Source organism: Aotus nancymaae, unplaced genomic scaffold, assembly GCF_030222135.1.
Source record: "Aotus nancymaae isolate 86718 unplaced genomic scaffold, 86718_ANA_hifiasm-v0.15.2.pri h1tg000095l, whole genome shotgun sequence".
NCBI classification, from domain to species: domain Eukaryota; kingdom Metazoa; phylum Chordata; class Mammalia; order Primates; family Aotidae; genus Aotus; species Aotus nancymaae.
The window spans coordinates 619,384-639,708 of record NW_026988510.1 but is presented as its reverse complement, the minus strand read 5'-3'; the positions used below and the strand labels follow the sequence as shown (position 1 = coordinate 639,708).

The 20,325-nt window shown below is 46.1% G+C and overlaps 1 protein-coding gene across 4 annotated transcripts in view; it reads right to left on the bottom strand.

Moving 5' to 3' along the window:
- ANKRD11 (ankyrin repeat domain containing 11) overlaps positions 1-20,325 on the bottom strand; it is a 225,046-nt gene that overhangs the window by 178,998 nt on the left and 25,723 nt on the right. The window contains exon 1 of one of the 4 annotated variants that reach the window (XM_064369923.1): positions 133-149. The exons of the other annotated variants lie outside the window; for them this stretch is intronic. The gene's annotated coding sequence lies outside the window, so the exon portion shown is untranslated. Of the gene's footprint in view, positions 1-132; positions 150-20,325 lie in introns of those variants that run through there. 4 annotated transcript variants of the gene reach the window in all.

Genomic DNA, 20,325 nt, shown 5'->3' with positions numbered 1-20,325 from the left:
CCTCTGATATCAAATAAGCTCATCTGCACTGGATTTGGTATCTCACACTTGTAATCCCAGCACTCTGGGAGGCCGTGTGGTGTCTCACGCCTGTAATCCCAGCACTCTGGGAGGCCGAGGCAGGTGGATTACCTGAGGACAGGAGTTCGAGACCAGCCTCGCCAACATGGTGAAACTCTGTCTCTTCTAAGATACAAAAATTAGCCAGGCAAGGTGGTGGGTGCCTGTAATCCCAGCTACTCAGGAGGCTGAGGTAGGAGAAACACCTGAATCTGGGAGGCGGAGGTTGCAGTGAGCGAAGATCACAGCCACTATGTTCCAGCCTGTGGGACAGAGAGAAACTGTCTCAAAAAACAAAAACAAAAAAAATGCTTATTTGCAATTTAGAGACAGGAATTACACCCAGGAGCACCCATTATCTGCTCCCCTGGAGCCACAAACTGAGAAGGCAAAAGAGAGAGGACCAACCACACCTGGTGTCCCAATACCAATGGCTCCAGGAACCCAAAGATCCCTCCCACACCCTGGGCATGACTAAAACCAGTAACATCTTTCTGTTAACCAAAGAGGGTGAGGGTTAGGTTTACTTTTTTTTTTTTTTGAGACGGAGTTTCACACTGTCACCCAGGCTGTAGTGCAACAGCGCAATCTCAGCTCACTGTAATCCCCACCTGCTGGGTTCAAGCAATTCTCCTGCCTCAGACTACCGAGTAGCTGGGACTACAGGCATGCACCACCACACCCAGGTAATTTTTTTCTATTTTTAGTAGAAACGGGACTTCACCATGTTGGCCAGGATGGTCTCGATCTCCTAACCTCGTGATCTGCCCGCCCAGGCCTCCCAAAGTGCCGGGATTACAGGCATGAGCCACCTCGCCCAGCCAGCTTTACTTTTATTCAAGAATGCTAATCTCAGTACTTTGGGAGGCCAGGCAGGTGGATCACCTGAGGTCAGGAGTTTGAGACCAGCCTGGCCAACCTGGTGAAACCCCATCTCTACTAAAAATGCAAAAATTAGCCAGGCATGGTGTAGCAGGCGCCTGTCATCTCAGCTTGGGAGGCTAAGGCTGGAGGCAGGAAAAGCACCAGAACCAGGGAGGCGGAGGCTGCAGTGATCGGATCATGACACTGCACTCCAGCCTGGGCAACAGAAAGAGACTCTGTCTCAAAAAAAAAAAAAAGAACACTGACGATATGTTTTAAAATTAGGAGGTCCTATTCCCCTTACTACTTTTAGGTTCTTGTTTTTACATGGCCTACTTTAAAGAAGCTGCACATACCTTCTTTTTCATGAAATCGCACATGCATGAATAAACATGTATCATCTTTTATTTTCTAAATAGAGACAGGGTCTCCCTGTGCTGCCCAGGCTGGTCTCAAACTCGTGGGCTCGAGCCATCCTCCTGACTCAGCCTCCCAAAGTGCTGCTTACAGGTGTGAGCCACCACGCCTGGCTACACATAACATCTTAAGCACATTTCTTTTTTAATAATAATATTTAACAAGATAAATATCTTGGTTCCTTTTTGTTTTCAATGCTCTGCCATTCAGGGGTTAACTACATTTGTTAGATAACTCTCAAAAACTATTTCACTTCCATTAAATTTTGTTTCGGTTTGCTTACATCAATGTTTCAAATCCCAGAAATAAGATAATTATTCCTCGAGGTAAGTAATCCACGTTTATAACAACTTCCAACTCAAAATGGAAGAGGAATCCCTTAGAGAACACTTATTTCCTTATGGAAGTTTCCTCAAAAACTCTAATAGGAATTTCGACTAAGTTAAAGTACTAATTTAAGCAGCACAAGACAGAATTATCATCCTTTATCACAGGAACACACCCTGCCCGCCAAGGTGCCCCAGGACAAAGGTGCTCACCAGCTGCCAATCACTGGTACTGCATATTTCAAAAGTGTGGCCAACAGAAAGGAGGCAAGAGAGATGTTATTTAAGCAAAAGCATAAAGCACCTGCTCAATGAACAGGAACATAAACGGGAAAAAATACAAGCACAGCATGCTCGGGACAATGTCATGTCCTGAAGACGCAGCGGCAAACAAGAAGGACCATACGATACTGACCCGTCCAAGAAGGAAAACATGCACTACAAAACGTGACTGGAGACAAAATCTGTGAATCTGAGGCAGGACTCTGGAGCCAGCCTGCCCAGGGTCCAGTGCTGGCGTCCACTTCCAGCTGTGTGACCCTGGGAAAGTGGCCCAACTTCTCTTCACCTCAAATGACTTATCTCTGCCACCAGGGGCAGAAGAGCACGGCACCTCAGGGGTGACCAAGGCTGTCTAAGTGGATCTCAGTGGAGCACACAGAGGAGCACCGAGCAGGTAGTACGTGTTTCATAACAATCCTTCCACAACGCAAATCACACCCGTGCTAAACTCATCATGGGGCAGCGTTTCACAACAGTCCCTGGCACACCACAGCCAACGCAACCACATCCACGCTATAAGCAAAAGAGGCTTAAGAGCCGCTCTCAGTCACTGCCCGGCAAGTGCGGGCGGCTGCAGCTTACAGACCAAGGGCCACAGACCACAACTTCTGCAGGCTTGCTTGGGACACACAGGCAGATAAGGAGAGCACCTGAGGCCTACGCTGAGTCCCACAGAAGGCTTCTACTGCAGGCTGCAAATCTTACACCCTTGACCCAGTGGGTAAAAAAACCCTAAGAAAAGGCAGCTTTCTAAAACAATCATACTTCACTCAGATAAGCAATTAATTTTTAATAAGCACTCCTCATGCTACTCCGCTGGGTGCTGTGAGGGTTCCTTAGGTTCCTCCCCTGGGTGCTATGAGGGTTCCACAAGCTGCTCCCCTGGGTGCTGTGAGGGTTCCTCATGCTGCTTCCCTGGGTGCTGTAAGGGTTCCTCATGCACCCTTAGGTGCTATGGCGGCAGTGCGGAGCCAACACAGCTGCACAATCCACTCAGTAAGAAAAACCACAAAGGAGTCACACGTGCCATGTCATGCACAAACCTCAAAACACCACACCAGGTGGAGATGTCACTGAAAATAGCACAAGTGAGGACTCCAAAACTCCTTCCCTCCAACAATGAAATGAATAAGCTGGCAAAAACTGTTAGAATCAACATCTTCAGAACTATGGAATCGAATCAAAAACTTCTAACAAGCAGAGAACACCTAATGCAAAAGCTGCTCCATCTGGGCAGGAGAGAGCGAGCTGCGGTGATGAACTTACCTGCTCACACCCCATCCCTGAAGACAGCAGCCCCCACTGCTGCGATAAAAGAGAGTGCTGCAGACCCTGTTCTCAAAGAAGTGGGTTGCACATTCTAACCTGCCTAGTAGGAATGTAAAATGGTGCAACTGCTGTTGAAATACTGTAGCAATTCCTCAACACGCAAACACAGAACTGATACGACACAGCAACTCCACTCCTAGGTATACACCCAAGAAGTGTTCAAATGAAAACCTGTGAACACAAGCTCACGGCAGCACTATTCAAAACAGTCAAAAAGGTAGAAACAGGTCAGGCGTGGTGGCTCACTCCTGTAATCCCAGCTCTTTTGAGAGGCAGAGGCCGGCCCATCACCTGATGGGGAACAGCATGAGAGACCCTCACAGCACCCAGGAAAGAAGCTTGTAGAACCCTCACAGCACCCAGAGGAGCAGCCTGAGGAACTCTAACAGCACCCAGGGAAGCAGCTTGTGGAATCCTAGCATACAGGGAAGCAGTCAGGAGTTCGAGATCAGCCTGGCCAACATGCTGAAATCCCCTCTCTACTAAAAATACAAAAATTAGCCGGGTGTGGTGGTGTGCGCCTGAAGTCCCAGCTACTTGGGAGGCTGAGGCAGGAGAATCACTTGAACTCATGAGGAAGAGGTTGCAGTTGAGCCAAGGTCGCACCACTGGCCATGCATGTACTTTGGAAGGCCAAGGCAGGCAGATCACAAGGTCGGGAGATTGACACCATCCTGGCTAACACGGTGAAAACAAGTCTCTACTAAAAAATACAAAACAAATTAGCTGGGCATGGTGGCACACACCTATAGTCCCAGCTAATTGGGAGGCTGAGGCAGAAGAATCATGTGAACCCAGGAGGCGGAGGTTGTGGTGAGCTGAAATCGTGCCACTGCACTCCAGCCTGGGCGACAGAGCAAGACTCCATCTCAAAAAAAAAAAAGGTGGAGACCAGGCGTGGTGGCTCACACCTGTAATCCCAGCACTTTGAGGGGCAAAGGCAGGTGGATCACCTGAGATCAGGAGTTCCAGACCAGCCTGACCAACATGGTGAAACCCCCACAAAAATTAGGGGGGCACAGTGCTACATGTCTGTAGATCTAGCTACTCTGGAGGCTGAGGCAGGAGAATCGCTTGAACCCAGGAGAAGGTTGCTGCATTAAGTCCAGATTATGCCACTGCACTCCAGCCTGGGAGACAGGGCAAGACTTCGTCTCAAAAAAAAAAGAAAAAGGTGAAAACAAGCCAAGCATCACTCAAGAGCTGAATAAACACAATGCCTACACCCAGACAACGCATTACTCACAACTAAACAAAAATAAAATTCCAAGACACACAACACAGAGGGACCCCAAAGACATGTTAGAACATGCAAAAGAAGCCAGGCACTAAAGGCCGTACATGACATGAGTTCGTTCCTGTGAAGTCTCCAGAATAGACAGATTCAGAGTGACAGAGTCAACAAGCGGCTGTTAGACCTGGGGAGCAGAAATACTCTGGAATGGAGAATGGTGCTAGCTGCACGAAGTAGTAAAGGTGCTGAAAGCCATGGAACTGTACACACTCACACGGTCAGAGTGGTGGGGTTTTGTTACATGGATCTTACCTCAACAAAATTAAAGTTGTATGTCAGACTCAAAAGACTATAGCCTGTCTAATTCCATTAATATGAAATTCTAAAATAAGCAAAACTAATCCATAATGACAGAAAGTGGACTGGCGCTTCTGGGGCAGTCGAGGGCTCTGGTTACAAACGGACATTCTGCGGCGATGCAAATGTTCTATGTTAATACATAGGATAATAAAACTGTTGAACTCATCCTACTGTACCTTCCGGAATGGGTGCTTTCATTATATGAAGTATACCGGTATAAGCATCACCAAAGAAATCACAGGTACATATGAAATGTGCCAACGCGAAGCTGAATGGAACCATGCAAACCAACACACGACTGTCAGATTCAGACCAAGCCCACGGCTGAGAATGCACCTCGCAATGAGCTACTCCAAAGAGCGATGTCCTGGCCAGAGCCCTGGAGACCCCACTCCCAGGGACGGGAGACAGCAGCCATCCACCTGCAGCTCTGCTCTCAGACACCACTGCTGTGGGGTGGCCCCAGAAAAGCAGCAATGCAGAAAGAAAAATAAAAGCTTTCTGAAATGATTTTTTGGAGGTTTAATCAAAATAAAACTCAGTCCATTTCCTTCAAAACATAGACTCCTGTTGTTGTTGTCCCTGAGCACTCGCTTCACATAATTTAGATACGTGGATTTCCTTTCTTAGGAATTACCCACTATGCATTAAAACAATACTTTGTTACGCTTTCACTGATGATTCTGCAGTTCCACTGGAAGGTTGAACATCACTCTGGCATGTACAGACATGTTCCATTAATCATCTCCAAGCCTGCTCATTACAAACACGCTGTTTCATTCAACAGCATCTCCTTAAACAAAATCCAAGCTTGCCTTGCCTTAGGCAAGCAAAACTTGATTTAAATTCCAAAACAGGGAGCCAGCCTGCTGCTGGCCACTGCGTGTCCTGGGCCTCAGCTTCCCACCGCCAACTGGCTGCCTGCACCTCCTCTGCGCCCCCTGCCTCACAAAGCTGCCAAATGGTCCTGTCTTTCCTCAGGGATCCTGGCACTAACAAGGGAATGCAGAAAACCTGCACCACTGTGAAATACACCTTTCTTCAGGAAAACTTCCCTGTGATGAAAGAACTCAGATTCACAGCAGTGAACTCTCTGAAAACTACATTAAAGGAGGGAAGACTCTGCCAGATGAAACAGCCATGAATGTATTTACTCACATGGGAAATGGGTCAGACAATGGCTGCCAAGGCTAGGGATAAATTCTTACGGATGAGTTTCTAAGAAATCAAGACAATCTTCGAGGTTGGGCCAAGAGCATGGACGGGAAAGGCAGATGTTCATCTGGTTCTGTTTTCTGACCATAATAACGAGATCTCTATCAAAGGATGTCGTGAGAGGAGAGAATAATGGTGGAAGTGAAGAGAACAAGAAGAGTCTGGGAAATCGAATTCAGACCCATCTTCAAGAAAACAAAAACAATTATTGACTCACACGAAGAAATCAGCAAAGTCAAGAAAATAGATGCTTCCAAACCTGATCAAGATTTGGTTGAAACTGTGAAAATTTCCAACAAAACAGACTAACTCTAACTCTGAAAGCAACCTTTTTTTTTGAACCACCACACCAAGCCTCTTACAACTTTTAAATTTCCAACCTTAATGTAAATTTGTGGACCAAATTTCAAAACAACTTTTTGTGTCATTCAGTTCCTGCATGATACGTTTGGTAAATAACTAAAAAATTGATTTCTAGCACTGTTTCAGTATTTATTTAAAATGATCAAATAACTGATCATTTTCTATAAAAAGGTTTTTTAAAAAAGGCCAGGAACAGTGGCTCATGCTCGTAATCCCAGCACAGTGGGAAGCCTAGGCAAGAGCCTACGCTTGAGGCCAGGCATCCGAGACCAGCCTGGGCGACAGACCAAGGCCCTGTACCTACAAACAAGAAAAAATTAGCTGGGCAATCGATGGTCGTGCCTGCAGTCCCAGCTACTCAGGGGGCTGAGCCCAGAAAGTCATGATTGCAGTTAGCCAAGATCGTGTCACCGCACTCCATCCTGTGCGACCAAGCAAGATCCTGTATCAAAAAATAAAAAGGCAGGTTTTGTTTACTACGCCTTGTACAACATGGTAGGAAAGAGAGTATTCTTTGCATCCAAGATGTTGGGTGGCTGGGGGCAGTGTGAGTTCAGGGCCAGGCAGGTTGCCAGCTCTCCGCGGATGTAATCTGAGGGTGTAGCATGGGTCACGTCTAGAGGCCTGTGCTCCTTATATTCCATTATCAATCATGATTCAGCTGATCTCAACACATCTCCTTGCAGTGGAGCCTTGAAAGGCATGTGCTAGACACGTTACGATGATACAGTTAGCTTTTTAGCAACCCGTCAAAGGTTTGTTTTCCAGATTAAATTTAGAATTGAAATAAATTAAAAGCAGCAGTCCCGCTGGGCGCAGTGGCTCACACTTGTAATCCCAGCACTTTGGGAGGCCAAGGAGGGCAGATCACCTGAGGTTAGGAGGTCGACACCAGCCTGGCCAACGTGGTGAAACCCCGTCTTGACTAAAAATACAAAAAATTAGCCGGGCATGGTGGTGGACACCTATAGTCCAAGCTACTTGGGAGGCTGAGGCAGAATTGCTTCAACCCAGGAGGCAGACGTTGCAGTCAGCCAAGATTGTGCCACTGCACTCCGGCCTGGGTGACAAGAGTAAAACTCCATCTCAAAAAAAAAAAGAAGCAATCTAATAGTTAAAATTTTGCATTTAAATTTTATTTTCTTGAATACTGTTTCCGCAGTTATTTAAGAAGATTTAAAAATCATTTTTTGGGTCAGATGTGGTGGCCCACCCCTGTAATCCCAGCACTTTGGGAAGCCAAGGCGGATGGATCATTTGAGGTCAGGAGTTTGAGACCAGCCTGGCCAACATGGTGAAACCCCAACTCTGCTAAAAATACAAAAAAAAAAAAAAAAAAAAAAAAAAAAAAGCTGGGCATGGTGGCAGGCGCCTGTAATCCCAGCTACTCAGGAGGCTGAGGCGGGACAATCATTTGAACCTGGGAGGTGGAGGATGCAAAGAGACGAGATCACGCCACTGCACTCCAGCCTGGGCAGCAATGTGAGACTGTCTTAAAAAAAAAAAAAAAAAAAACTCTGATTCCTTAATGGATGTTTTTACATGATACGGGTAGTTATAAAATTTAGTCATTCATGATAAGTTGTTCAACGCACTTGCCATTAGACAACAAAGTATCCCTAAGTATTGCTAACATATTGGCCACCAATCTTTGTATTGAGGTGAACCTGGCTTCCTGGAAGAGACTGTAATGAGTTACTGACTAGCATTTCAGCCCAGCCGCTACAGAGAGAGGATTTATTGTGGGGTTTAGTCAAACAGCAACAGTATGAAGCAAGAGTAAAGACTGACTATTAAGAGTATTCCCTTATTTTTTTTTTTTTTTTTTTTTTTTGGAGACGGAGTTTCGCTCTTGTTACCCAGGCTGGAGTGCAATGGCGCGATCTCGGCTCACCGCAACCTCCGCCTCCTGGGTTCAGGCAATTCTCCTGCCTCAGCCTCCTGAGTAGCTGGGATTACAGGCACGCGCCACCATGCCCAGCTAATTTTTTGTATTAGTAGAGACGGGGTTTCACCATGTCGACCAGGATGGTCTCGATCTCTTGACCTCGTGATCCACCTGCCTCGGCCTCCCAAAGTGCTGGGATTATAGGCGTGAGCCACCGCGCCCGGCCCCCCTCACCCTTTTTTTTTTGGAGACAGAGTCTCACTCTGTTGCCCAGGCAGGAGTGTAGTGGTGCAATCTCAAATCAACACAACCTCCACCTCCTGGGTTCAAGCAATTCTCCTTTCTCAGCTTCCTGAGTAACTGGGATTACAGGCACACACCACCATGCCCAGCTAACTTTTGTATTTTTAGTAGAGATGGGGTTTCACTATGTTGGTCAGGCTAGTCTCGAACTCCTGACCTCAAGTGATCCACCCACCTCGGCCTCCCAAAGTGCTCAGATTACAAGAGTGAGCCACTGAGCCCCACCTAAGAGTATTCCTAACACATGAGCAAGGAAATCTGTCCCACTGGAATCAAGTTATTATACTGACACTGTGAAAGCAACCTGACAGTTTCTAAGGACACTGCCCAGGTGCCTTGCCTGCTTTCCTCAAATGTCTTTCTGTGGCATCTGAGAACAGAAACATGTTGACTGCGACTAATCTGACTTCACTACTGTGGTCGTTCCATTTGTTGAAAACAGTCACTAGTAACTTTTTCAGTTTCTCTAAAGAGCCCTGACTTTCTTAAATTGATTATTATTTCCATTCAGTGCTATTAGATATGTAACTGTGGCCCAGAATGGGGTGCAGTGGTACAGTCATGGCTCACTGCAGCCTCAAACGCCTGGGCTCAAGGGATCCTCCTGCCTAGCCTCCCAAGTCGCTGGGACAGACAGAAGCCACTAGGCCCAGCTACATTTTTTTTTTTTTTTGAGACAAAGTTTCGCTGTTGTTACCCAGACTGGAGTGCAATGGCACGATCTCGGCTCACACAACTTCCGCCTCCTGGGTTCAAGCAACTCTCCTGCCTCAGCAGGTAAAACCTACCACCACCTGTGAAACACTTCAGGACACAGTTTGGACAAAGAAAAGCACAGGAAACAACAACAGGAAAAGACAAATGTGACTATATTAATGAAAAGTTCTGGCCACTGTGATCAAGCCACTACACTCCAGCTTGAGGGAAAGAGCAAGACTGTCTCAATAAAAAAAAAAGTTAGCCAAATGCACCACGGTACCCTAGACTGTATCCTGGGACAGAGAAAGAACATGAAGTTGGGAGTGGTGGCATGGACGCTTGTAACTGCACAGGAGGCTGCAACGGAAGGCACGGCCTGAGGCGTGGAGCTAGAGACTGCACCCCAGCCTGGAAGACTGAGACTGTGTCCAAAAAAAAAAAGGTAAAACTTCTGTGCATCAAGGACAATAAAAGAGTGAAAAAGCAACCCATGATGTCAGAAAATATTTGCAAACAATGTATCTGATAAGGGACTGAAAACCAGATATTTAACTCCTACAACTGAAAAGAGCCCAATTTTAAAATGGGCTAAAGACGTGAACAGACATTTCTCCAAAGACATACAAATAATAAGTACACGCACGGATGCCCAACATCAGTATTAGAGAAGTGAAAGTCACACCCATTAGGACAGCTACTAGTAAAAATGAAAGAAAAAGAAAAAAAAACAAGATGAGGATGTGGAGAAACTGGACCCTTATGCACTGCTACAAATATAAAATAGGCAGGGCACAGTGGGTCACGCCTGTAATCCCAGCAGTTTGGGAGGCCAAGGTGGGCACATCACGAGGGCAGAGATGGAGAGCATTCCAGCCAACATGATGAAACCCGTCTCTAATAAAAATACAAAAATCAGCTGGGCATGGTGGCACACGCTTGTAACCCCAGCTACTGGGAATTGTAATCCAAGCTACCTGGGAGGCTGTGGCAGGAGAACTGCTTGAACCCGGGAGGTAGAGGTTGCAGTGAGCTGAGATTGCCCCACAACACTCAAGCCTGGGCAGCAGAGCAAGACTAAGTCAAAACACACACACACGCACACACACACACAGTTTCAAAAAAAAAAAAAAAGAATATAAAATAGTACAGCCTCTGCGTAAAACAGTATGTTCCTCAAAAAATTAAAATTGGGAAGGACACAGTGACTCATGCCTCTAATTCCAGCACTCTGCGAGGCTGAAGCGAGGACGTCACTTGAGGCCAGGAGTTCAAGATCAACCTGGCCAATACGGTGAAACCCTGTCTATACTAAAAATACAAAAATTAATTGGCTATGGTAACATGCCTGTAATTCCAGCTACTCAGGAGGCTGAGATTTGGGAATCACTTGAAAGGCAGAGGTTGTAGTGGGCTGAAATCGTGCCACTGCACTCCAGTCTAGGTGACAGAGACAGACTATGTCTTAAAAAAATAAAATAAAAGGCCAGGCAAGCTGGCTCACACCTGTAATCTCAGCATTCTGGGAGGCCGAGGTGGGTGGATCACAAGGTCAGGAGTTTGAGACCAGGCTGGCCAAGATGGTGAAACCCTGTCTCCACTAAAAATACAGAAATTAGCCGGGCATGGTGGCATGCACCTGTAATCCCAGCTACTTGGGAGGCTGAGGCAGGAGAATCACTTGAACCCAGGAGGCGGAGGTTGCAGTGAGCCAAGATCACACCACCGTGCTCCAGCCCGGGCGACAGAGTGAGACTCCGTCTCAAAACAAAAAAAAAAAGAAAAAAGAAAAGAAAAGAAACAGAATTACCATAAGATCCAGAATTCTACTTCAAAGAGCTATATGCCTTTGGATATATATCCAAAAGCAGCAAAGAAGGAATTTTAACATATATTTGTATGCCCTTCCCTTGTTCATAGTAACATTAATTACCACAGCCAAAAGGCGGAAGCAACACCAGTGCCCATCAACAGAGGAATGGAGAACGAAAATGTGGTGCAGGAAGGAAATTCTACATGTCACTGCACAGACAAACATTCAAGGAAATTAACAATGTGCCTCTAGGATGTATTCAAATGAAGGATTTGACCCTGGATATTGGCACTAAAACATACTAAAACCCAAAGTCAAAACACTGTATTAGTTATAGCAGGAGATCGTTATGACATGTGCAGTGAAAGGAAACTGTGAGCATTATTTCCAAATCGATCACACCAAACAAATTCAGGCAACCATTGAGTCCAAAACAGCATGATGGGGGGTGTCTACCACACCCACATCCCAAGCTCCATGTCCCTCTGGGAACACAGCCTCTATGCCACTTAATTCTGTGGCTACAACAGCACTTGTCGATTTGCAAATGATGGGCTGCTCCTCCAAGCAGTATCAGATGTAGTTCAAAGTGATGCCTCCATAGTCTGTGACAAAAATTACAGAGACTGACCACGGTATGAGCTGAAATTCCAGTAACAGAAGCAGCTGCTTTCTCCGTTATATCTGCAGACCATAATAAAAATGAAGGCAAATTCCCAGGGAAATGCTGGGTTTTGGGGAAAAGACAGGACCATGACAATTGGCAATGGAGCTGAATACACTGCCACCAAATAGTTGTCGCTGCACTGGCATCATAGCAGCCATTCTAACGGCAGTGACAAAGGACCATCCAGGAGTCATGAGTAACCCAGTGCACTACTTGCAGAAGCCAATGGCTGGTAAGTGCGAGACACTCACAAGACTAGACTGCAGCATATCTTGAAATAAACTTACCCACTGCAAGAGGTGAAGTGAAAATTTTCTCAAAAATAAAGCCACTTAAAAAAAATAAAACTTGAACTGGGCGCAGTGGCTCATGCCTGTAATCCCAGCACTTTGAGAGGCTGAGGCAAGTGGATCACCTGAGGTCAGGAGTTTAAGACCAGCTTGACCAAAATGGCAAAACCCCCTCTCTACTGAAAATACAAAAAAATTAGCCAGGCATGGTGGCGGGTGCCTGAAATCCCAGTTACTGGGAGGCTGAGCAGGAGAACTGTTTGAACCCAGGAGGTGGAGGCTGCAGTGAGCCAAGATCACGCCATTGCACTCCAGCCTGGGTGACAGGACAAGACTCAGTCAGACACACACACACAGAATTAAATGACACTGGGCACAGTAGCTCACACAGGTAACCCCAGCACTATGGGAGGCCAAAGCAGGCGGGCTGCTTGAGGCCAGGAGGTTGAGACTACAGAGAGCTGCACCCCAGCCTGGGCAAGACGGCAAGACTCTGTCTCAAAATAAGTAAACAAAAATTGAATCTGACCTGCAGGGGGTGGTCACAACTGAAGAATCTAAGTTATGGGGGTGAACTGTTCAACTGAAGACTCTGACCCACAGGAACAAACTGATCCAAAAGGGAAATATGCCAGTCACGAAAGGACAAATATTGTATGACTCCCCCCTTACAGGAGAGATGCGTACAGTAGTGACTTTCCTAAGAGACAAAAAGTAGAGCAGGGGTTGCCGGGGTTGTAGGGAGAGGGGAGAAAGAGTTAGTGTTAATGGGGACACAGGAAGGACACAGGAAGATGTCGTCTGGGAAGACGAAGAACTTCTGGAGAGGGATGGTGGTGATGGCTTCACACGATGTGAATAGAATACCAGACAACTGCAACTCAAAAATGGGAGATACTGTAAGTTTTATACTGCTGGGCTCAAGCAATCCTTCCCCTCAGCCTCCTGGGTAGCTGGGACTACAGGCACATGCCACCACACCTGGCTAATTTTTATATTTTTTGTAGAAATGGGGTTTCACCATGTTGCCCAGGCTGGTCTTGAACTCCTCTGCTCAAGTTATCTGCCTGCCTCGGCCTCCCAAAGTGCTGAGATCACAGGCGTGAGCCACCACACCCCACATAATAATTCCATTTTAATATAGATTTATTAAACAAGGAAAAATTCATAGAATTATTAACTATACCATCTCATTTAGGCTACTGAATTTCATCCTCTACATAAGTATGCATCTTTTTACATTAATAATTATGCATCTTTTTACACTAATGCATCTTTTTACACTAATAATTATGGTCATTTCGATTAAAACATTAAGTTTTAAAAACCAGCCGGGCACGGTGGCTCACGCCTGTAATCCTAGCACTTTCGGAGGCCGAGGTGGGTGGATCACCTGAGGTCAGGAGTTCAAGACCAGCCTGGCCATCATGGTGAAACCTCAACTTTAAAATAAAATAAAGTTTTAAAAACCAGGGTTCACATTTAAGCCTCTGTCTCCCAGCAGCTCAGCTCTCAGAATGTTCAGAAGACTGAGTCACTGCCCTCTCCCTCCTCTGACACTCATTTGTGAAGACATGCAGAGCACCTACTGCAGAAGCCCATCCCAGCATCTTCTTAATCACTGGTATACATCCATCTATCACAGCTTCATTTTTATAAAAAGAGTCAAAATGGCTAAATCAGTGTTTTTTTATAATTTCAAAATAGTATTCCACGGCAAACTGTCTAGTTCACATTTAACTCAAAATTAACTCCTTACCTGACCACACAAGCAATAGATTAAGTTTAATGCTCCCATGGCTTTCTACATACAGAAAAAATTAACTTGTTCAAAACACCTATTGTAGAAGTGCTTCCTGTTCACATTGCAATTCTCCTTACAAGAAATAATAGTACTATAAAACTATTATATCACAAAGGTAATGCCAGGTGCAGTGGCTCACACCTGTAATCCCAACAGGAAGTAGTGCAGTTTGTTACTCATTTTGGGAGGGTAAGGTGGGCGGATCACTTGAGGTCAGGAGTTCCAGACCAGCCTGGCCAACAAGGTGAAACCCCCGTCTCTACTAAAAATTAAAAAAAAATTTAACCAGGCATGGTGGCAGGAGCCTGTAGTCCCAGCTATTCAGGAGGCTGAGGCAGGAGAGTCACTTGAATCCGGGAGGCGAAGGCTGCAGTGAGCCAAGATTGTACCACCACACTCCAGCCTAGGAGACAGAGAGGGACTCCATCTCCAAAGAAAAAAAAAGATCACAATGGTGGAAACTATCCCTCTCACGTAAAATTTCTTAAAGAAAGAAACATTTTGAGAAGAATGAATCTGTAACGGCTCTGGAAAACAGAAGAATCATATGCCAATAGTTGACTAGAATTAACAGAACAGAAAGCAAATGAGATCAGACAGACAAGTCTAAAGAAACCAGAACTCAAACTCTACAGGACGAAGCTGCAGAGATCAAACTCTACAGAAAGTCAGGACTGCTGCAGAGAAAGAGCAAGCTTCAAGGGCAAAAACCAATAAAGCGACAGTTACAAGTTCATCTACTATGATGGGGCAACCCTCTGAGCTTCAGGGGCCAAATCTGGCCCAATAGCTTTTTTTAGACAGTCCATAGGCTAAGAATGAGGTTTATATTTATACTGGTTGAAAAAGAAAATAGTATCTTGTGATAAGTGAAAATTATATGAAATTCTAATTTCAGCGTCAATAATATTTTTAACTGGAAAACACCTAGGCTCATTTAAGTGTGGCCCACGGTTCCTTCCATGATATCACAGCAGAGCTGAACAGCTATCAGAGAACATGTGGCCCACAGGTCTAACATATCTACTATCTGGCCCTTTACAGAAAAACGGAGACCGATTTCTAAAGACAAGTCTGCCTATTAAAAGAGCTGCAAAATGTTAGCCAATACAAAAAAGTCACATTAAACATGGCAAAATGTCAGACTCCCACATATAAAAAAAAATTCTACAAGTTTCCATAACATCCTAAAAAGTTTACCTACAAAAGAATCATAAATTAGACTGGCGTCGGACTTCTCTCATCTTTACAGAAGAGGCCACAACAGAGAACAAGGGCGGCACACTCTTGCCGTGAAGAGCAGACAGTCCATCAAGGCCTCACTGTGCCACACTGCCCGCCCGCACACATCAGCAGAATGCCTGCTTTCAGCTGCTCAGCAGGTGGCAACGCTTGCTCCTCCAGTATTCCACCATGAGACAAAGGAAAAAGGCTCTTCTGAGTGTCCGCCGGCACACAACTCCCATGTACTCCTGGCACGTCACGTGTACTACTGAAAGAAGACTCTTCTGCTCCACAGCCACCATTGCACTTTTTTTTTTTTTTCTTTTTTGAGACAGCATCTTGCTCTGTTGCCCAGGCTGGAGCGCAGTGGAACAATTTCAGCTCACTGCAAACTCTGCCCCTCAGGTTCAAGTGATTCTCCTGCCTCAGCCTCCAGAGTAGCTGGGATTACAGGTGCATGCCAACATGCCTGGCTAATTTTTGTATTTTTAGTAGAGATGGGGTTTCACCATCTTGGCCAGGCTGATCTCAAACTCCTGACCTCGTGATCCGCCCACATCGGCCTCCCAAAGTGCTGGGATTACGTGAGCCACCGAGCCCGGTCACCACCATCACACTTTCTGAAAGGTCAGGGTGCTGATCACGAGAGGGACCAGTAAAAGGAGGCTGTGTCATAAATTCGACAAGGTGCCCAGATAAAGACGCTGGCAGAACCTGCTGCATCGGCCGTGGGCTCAGTCGCATGCGGTGAACACAGGAGAGCACAGGCAGCCAGCCCCCTCGGTAACAAGCCCACATCTGCTGACAGTCCAATTCTCTGAAAAGGAAATGGTTCTCTTATTTATCAAACCCAAAAGACGCAATTCCCATTTATGTGAAATGTGCACAGTAGGCAAATACACAGAGACGGAAAGTAGAGTGCCAGTAGCCAGGGAAGCAGGGAAGGGGAACAGGGACTGATGGCACAGGGGACCTTGTGAGCATAAAAATGTTCTGGAATTTGACAGCGCTGATAGGTGCACAATATAATGAATATACTAACAAGCACTGAATTGTGAGGTTTAAATGGTAAATTTTGCATTCTGTGAACTACATGTTGTTTATTTTGTAATTTCAAAAGGAAAGTCATCACCCCACAGGGTAAAATTCCTAATGCCTAGCATCCAATAAAAATCACTACGCATGCAAAGAAGGAAAAAAACGCAAGCCTCCAAGAATCATGCTAAGTGCTCAAAAAAACAAATACAAACCATAATGAGAGAAAAAGAAATCATCAAACCAACTCAGAACTGAAACAGGTGCTAAAGTTAGCAGACAAAGACACTAAAAGCTGTGGTAACTGTATTCCACATGCACGTCACGGAAGACATAAAAAAGACAACTCGTGGCAGCCAAACATAAAAGATGCAGAGCAAGGTGTGGGCGGCAGGGGCCTTCCCACTACTCCACTTTGCCCAAGAGTTACTTTCGAAGCTCCACTGTCAGCTCCTGCTCCCCTCCCTGGAGGTCAGTGGCTGGAGAGGAAGGCTCTAGCCCTCTAATAATCACTCTGTCTTCCTGGTGGCCAGCCCTACCCTGTTAGTTCGTGAGTTTAAACTCTGGCGTGATCCGAAAGCAGCTGGTTATGAGTAACAAACAACATCCTATCACTCAAGAAATTCCAAAGGTTGCCGGAACTCTGTACCAGGAGTGAGAAGGTGGGGAGACAAACACCACATCAACTTTTATTGACCAAAGTTGCCAAACCAACAAGCTGCAGTTAGGCCAGGCGAGCGGCTCACATCTGTAACCCCAGAACTTGGGGAGGCCAAGACAGGTGGATCGCTTGAGTTCAAGACCAGCCTGGGCAACATGAGTAAACCCCATTTCTACAAAAAAAAAAAAAAAAATACAAAGATTATGTGGCTAATTAGTACGCCAGAAGGCCCCCGCCGCCCACATCTTTTATGTTTGGCTGCTACTGAGTGCGTGCCACCTGTAGCCACAGCTACTTGGGAGGCAGAGGCGGGAGAACTGCCTCAGCCCCGGAAGCTGAGGCTGCAGTGAGCTGTGATGGAATCACTGCACACCAGCCTGGACCATAAAGGAAAACCTTGTCTCCAGAAAGAAACCCTGGGGGCTTAAGTGACCTTTCAGCCTCAGCCTCCCAAGCAGCTGTGAGTACAGGCACACGCCACCACACCCGGCTAAGTTTTATTTTTATTTCTGTAAAGACAAGGTCTTGCTGTGCTGCCCAGGCTGGTCTTAAGCTCCTGATCTCAAGTGATCCTCCTGCCTCGGCCTCTCAAAGTGCTGAGACTACAGGCACTGCATCTGGTCCTGTATCACTCTTCAACATGCAAGATGCACTGCATTGCCGATCCCAAATGCTGTTGTGAATCCAATCAAGATACCGTAAGGCACAATGCAGCATATGTTTATACAAATCAGATAAGACAACTGAGTGACTTGCTATCTACAGTCTTTTTTTTTTTTTTTTGATACAAAGTCTCACTCTGCTTCCCGGGCTGGAATGTAATGGTGTGATCTTGGCTCACTGCAACTTCTGTCTCTTGGGTTCAAGTGATTCTCTTGCCTCAACTTCCTGAGTAGCTGGGATTGTAGCCGTGCACCACCATGCCCAGTTAAGCTTTTCTCTATTTTTAGTAGAGACTGGGTTTTGTTATGTTGGCCACGATCGTCTTGAACTGCAGGCCTCAAGTGATCTGCTCACCTCAGCCTCCCAAAGTGCTGGGATTACAGGAGTAAGCCACCTTGCCCAGCCTGCAGTCTTTACCACTTTATGACATTGTAATCACGAACTTATTAAAAAGGGCCTGTTAACTTAGTGTTAACTTGAAAAACCAAAGCAGAAACTAAACTATTATTAGGATGACAAAAGCAAAAATGAGAGGATTTGGGTTGAAGTTGTTGCAGTATCCATGTCCACATGGCACAGACTCTCACCTTCTCACCCACACCTGCAGTGTGAAGGCAGCTCCTCACATCATGAGGTCGAGGAAGAAAGTCCATCTTGCACCCCTTGAATCTGGTCTCGCTCAGTGATTTGCTTTTACCAACAGAATGAAGCAAAAGTGAGCCGGGCACAACGGCTCACACCTGTAATCCCAGCAGTTTGGGAGGCCCAGGCCGGTGGATCACTTGAGGCCAGGAGATCGAGACTAGCCTGGCCAACATGTCGAAATCCTGTCTCTACTAAAAATACAAAAATTAGCTGTGCATCGTGGCACATGCCTATAATCTCAGCAACTCAGGAGGCTAAGGCTGGACAACCGCTTGAGCTAAACCTGAGAGGTGGAGGTTGCAGTGAGCTGAGATCACGGCAGTGCACTCCAGCCTGGGCAACAGAGTGAGACTCCGTATCTAAAACAACAATGAGGCAAAAGTGAAGCTGTACGGCTTCTGCTTCTGCTGTCCTACTGTTCTTGGTACTACCGACGGCCAGCCTTCTGGATGGTGAAAGTATAGGGCTCAGCTGACACCCTGCCAGCCAATGTATCATACAGGAAAAATGACACATTGTTACCAAGTGGGTTTTAACCCAGGAATACATGAATGGTTAAACATTTGAAGAACAGGCCCGGCACGGTGGCTGAGGCCTATAATCACAGTGCTTTGGGAGACTGAGGCGGATGGATCACCTGAGGTTGGTAGTTCAAGACCAGCCTGACCAACACGGAGAAAAACTCCATCTCTACTAAAAATACAAAATTAGCTGGGCCTGGTAGTGTATGCCTGTAATCCCAGCTACTTAGGAGGCTAGGGCAGGAGAATCGCTTAAACCTGGGCAGCGGAGATTATGGTGAGCCGACATCGCGCCATTGCACTCGAGCCTTGGCAACAAAAGCGGAACTCTGTTACACACACAAAAAAAAATAAAAATAAAAAAGCAAAATAATTTACAACAATATCAAAATATGAAATCCTAAGGGATAAATCTGACAAAGGTAAGTGAGGTTAGCGCGCTGAAAGCTAAAGCGCGGCTGAGGAAGCCACAGTCCCTCTGAATCAATGGGCAGATACGCTACGTTCATGAGTCAGAAGCCTCAATACCACCACAATGTCACTGCCCTCCAACTCCAGAGTCACTGCAATCCCAATAAACATCCCAGCTGGCTTTTTAGTGAAAATGGACTAACTCATTCTAAAATTCATACAGAAATGTGGAAGACCTAAAATAACCAAAACAACTTCAAAAAAGAAAAAATGTTGAAGGGCTTTCTTTCTTTCTTTTTTTTTTTTTTTTTGAGATGGAGTCTCGCTCTGTCGCCCAGGCTGGAATACAATGGCACAATTTCAGCTCACTACAACCTCCGCCTCCCAGTTTCAAGCGATTCTCCTGCCTCAGCCTCCCTAGTAGCTAGGACTACAAGCACCCGCCATTATGCCTCACTTATTCTTATATTTTCAATAGAGAACAGGTTTCACCATGTTTGCCAGGCTGGTCTCGAACTCCTGACCTCAGGTGATCTACCCGCCTGGGCCTCCCAAAGTGCTGGGATTACAGCCACCGCGCCTGGCCTATAATCCCAATTGTTACAAGAAAATCAAAAGCAGCCGGGCGCAGTGGCTCACGCCTGTAATCCCAGCATTATGGAAGGCCGAGGCGGGTGGATCACAAGGTCAAGAGATCGAGACCATCCTGGTCGACATGGTGAAACCCCGTCTCTACTAATAGAAAAAATTAGCTGGGCATGGTGGCGCGTGCCTGTAATCCCAGCTACTCAGGAGGCTGAGGCAGGAGAATTGCCTGAACCCAGGAGACGGAGGTTGCAGTGAGCCAAGATCGCACCATTGCACTCCAGCCTGGGAAACAAGAGCGAAACTCCGTCTCAAAAAAAAAAAAAAAATCAAAAGCAAGGAAAAATTAAGTAACTTCCTCATGGTCATAGCTCATCACTAAGATTCAAACCCTCTCTACAAATTCTGCCCTGTAGAAAGAGTTGTAATGTGAGGCACTATTCTGACAGGCACACAAGGGTAACACACAACCCCCAGATGACAGTGAGGCGAGCTTATCCAAGTCCAAGTCAACACGGGTCAGTCTGAGGAGAGGAGGTGTCAGCAACCAGGTGGAGGAGAGAGAGGCGCCATGGGTGTTTTGTGTACAGACTAAATGTAGGTAGAGAATACTGGTTAACACGATAGACTCAGAAAGGAGTAAAAAAGGTATCAGCCTCTAAGAAATTT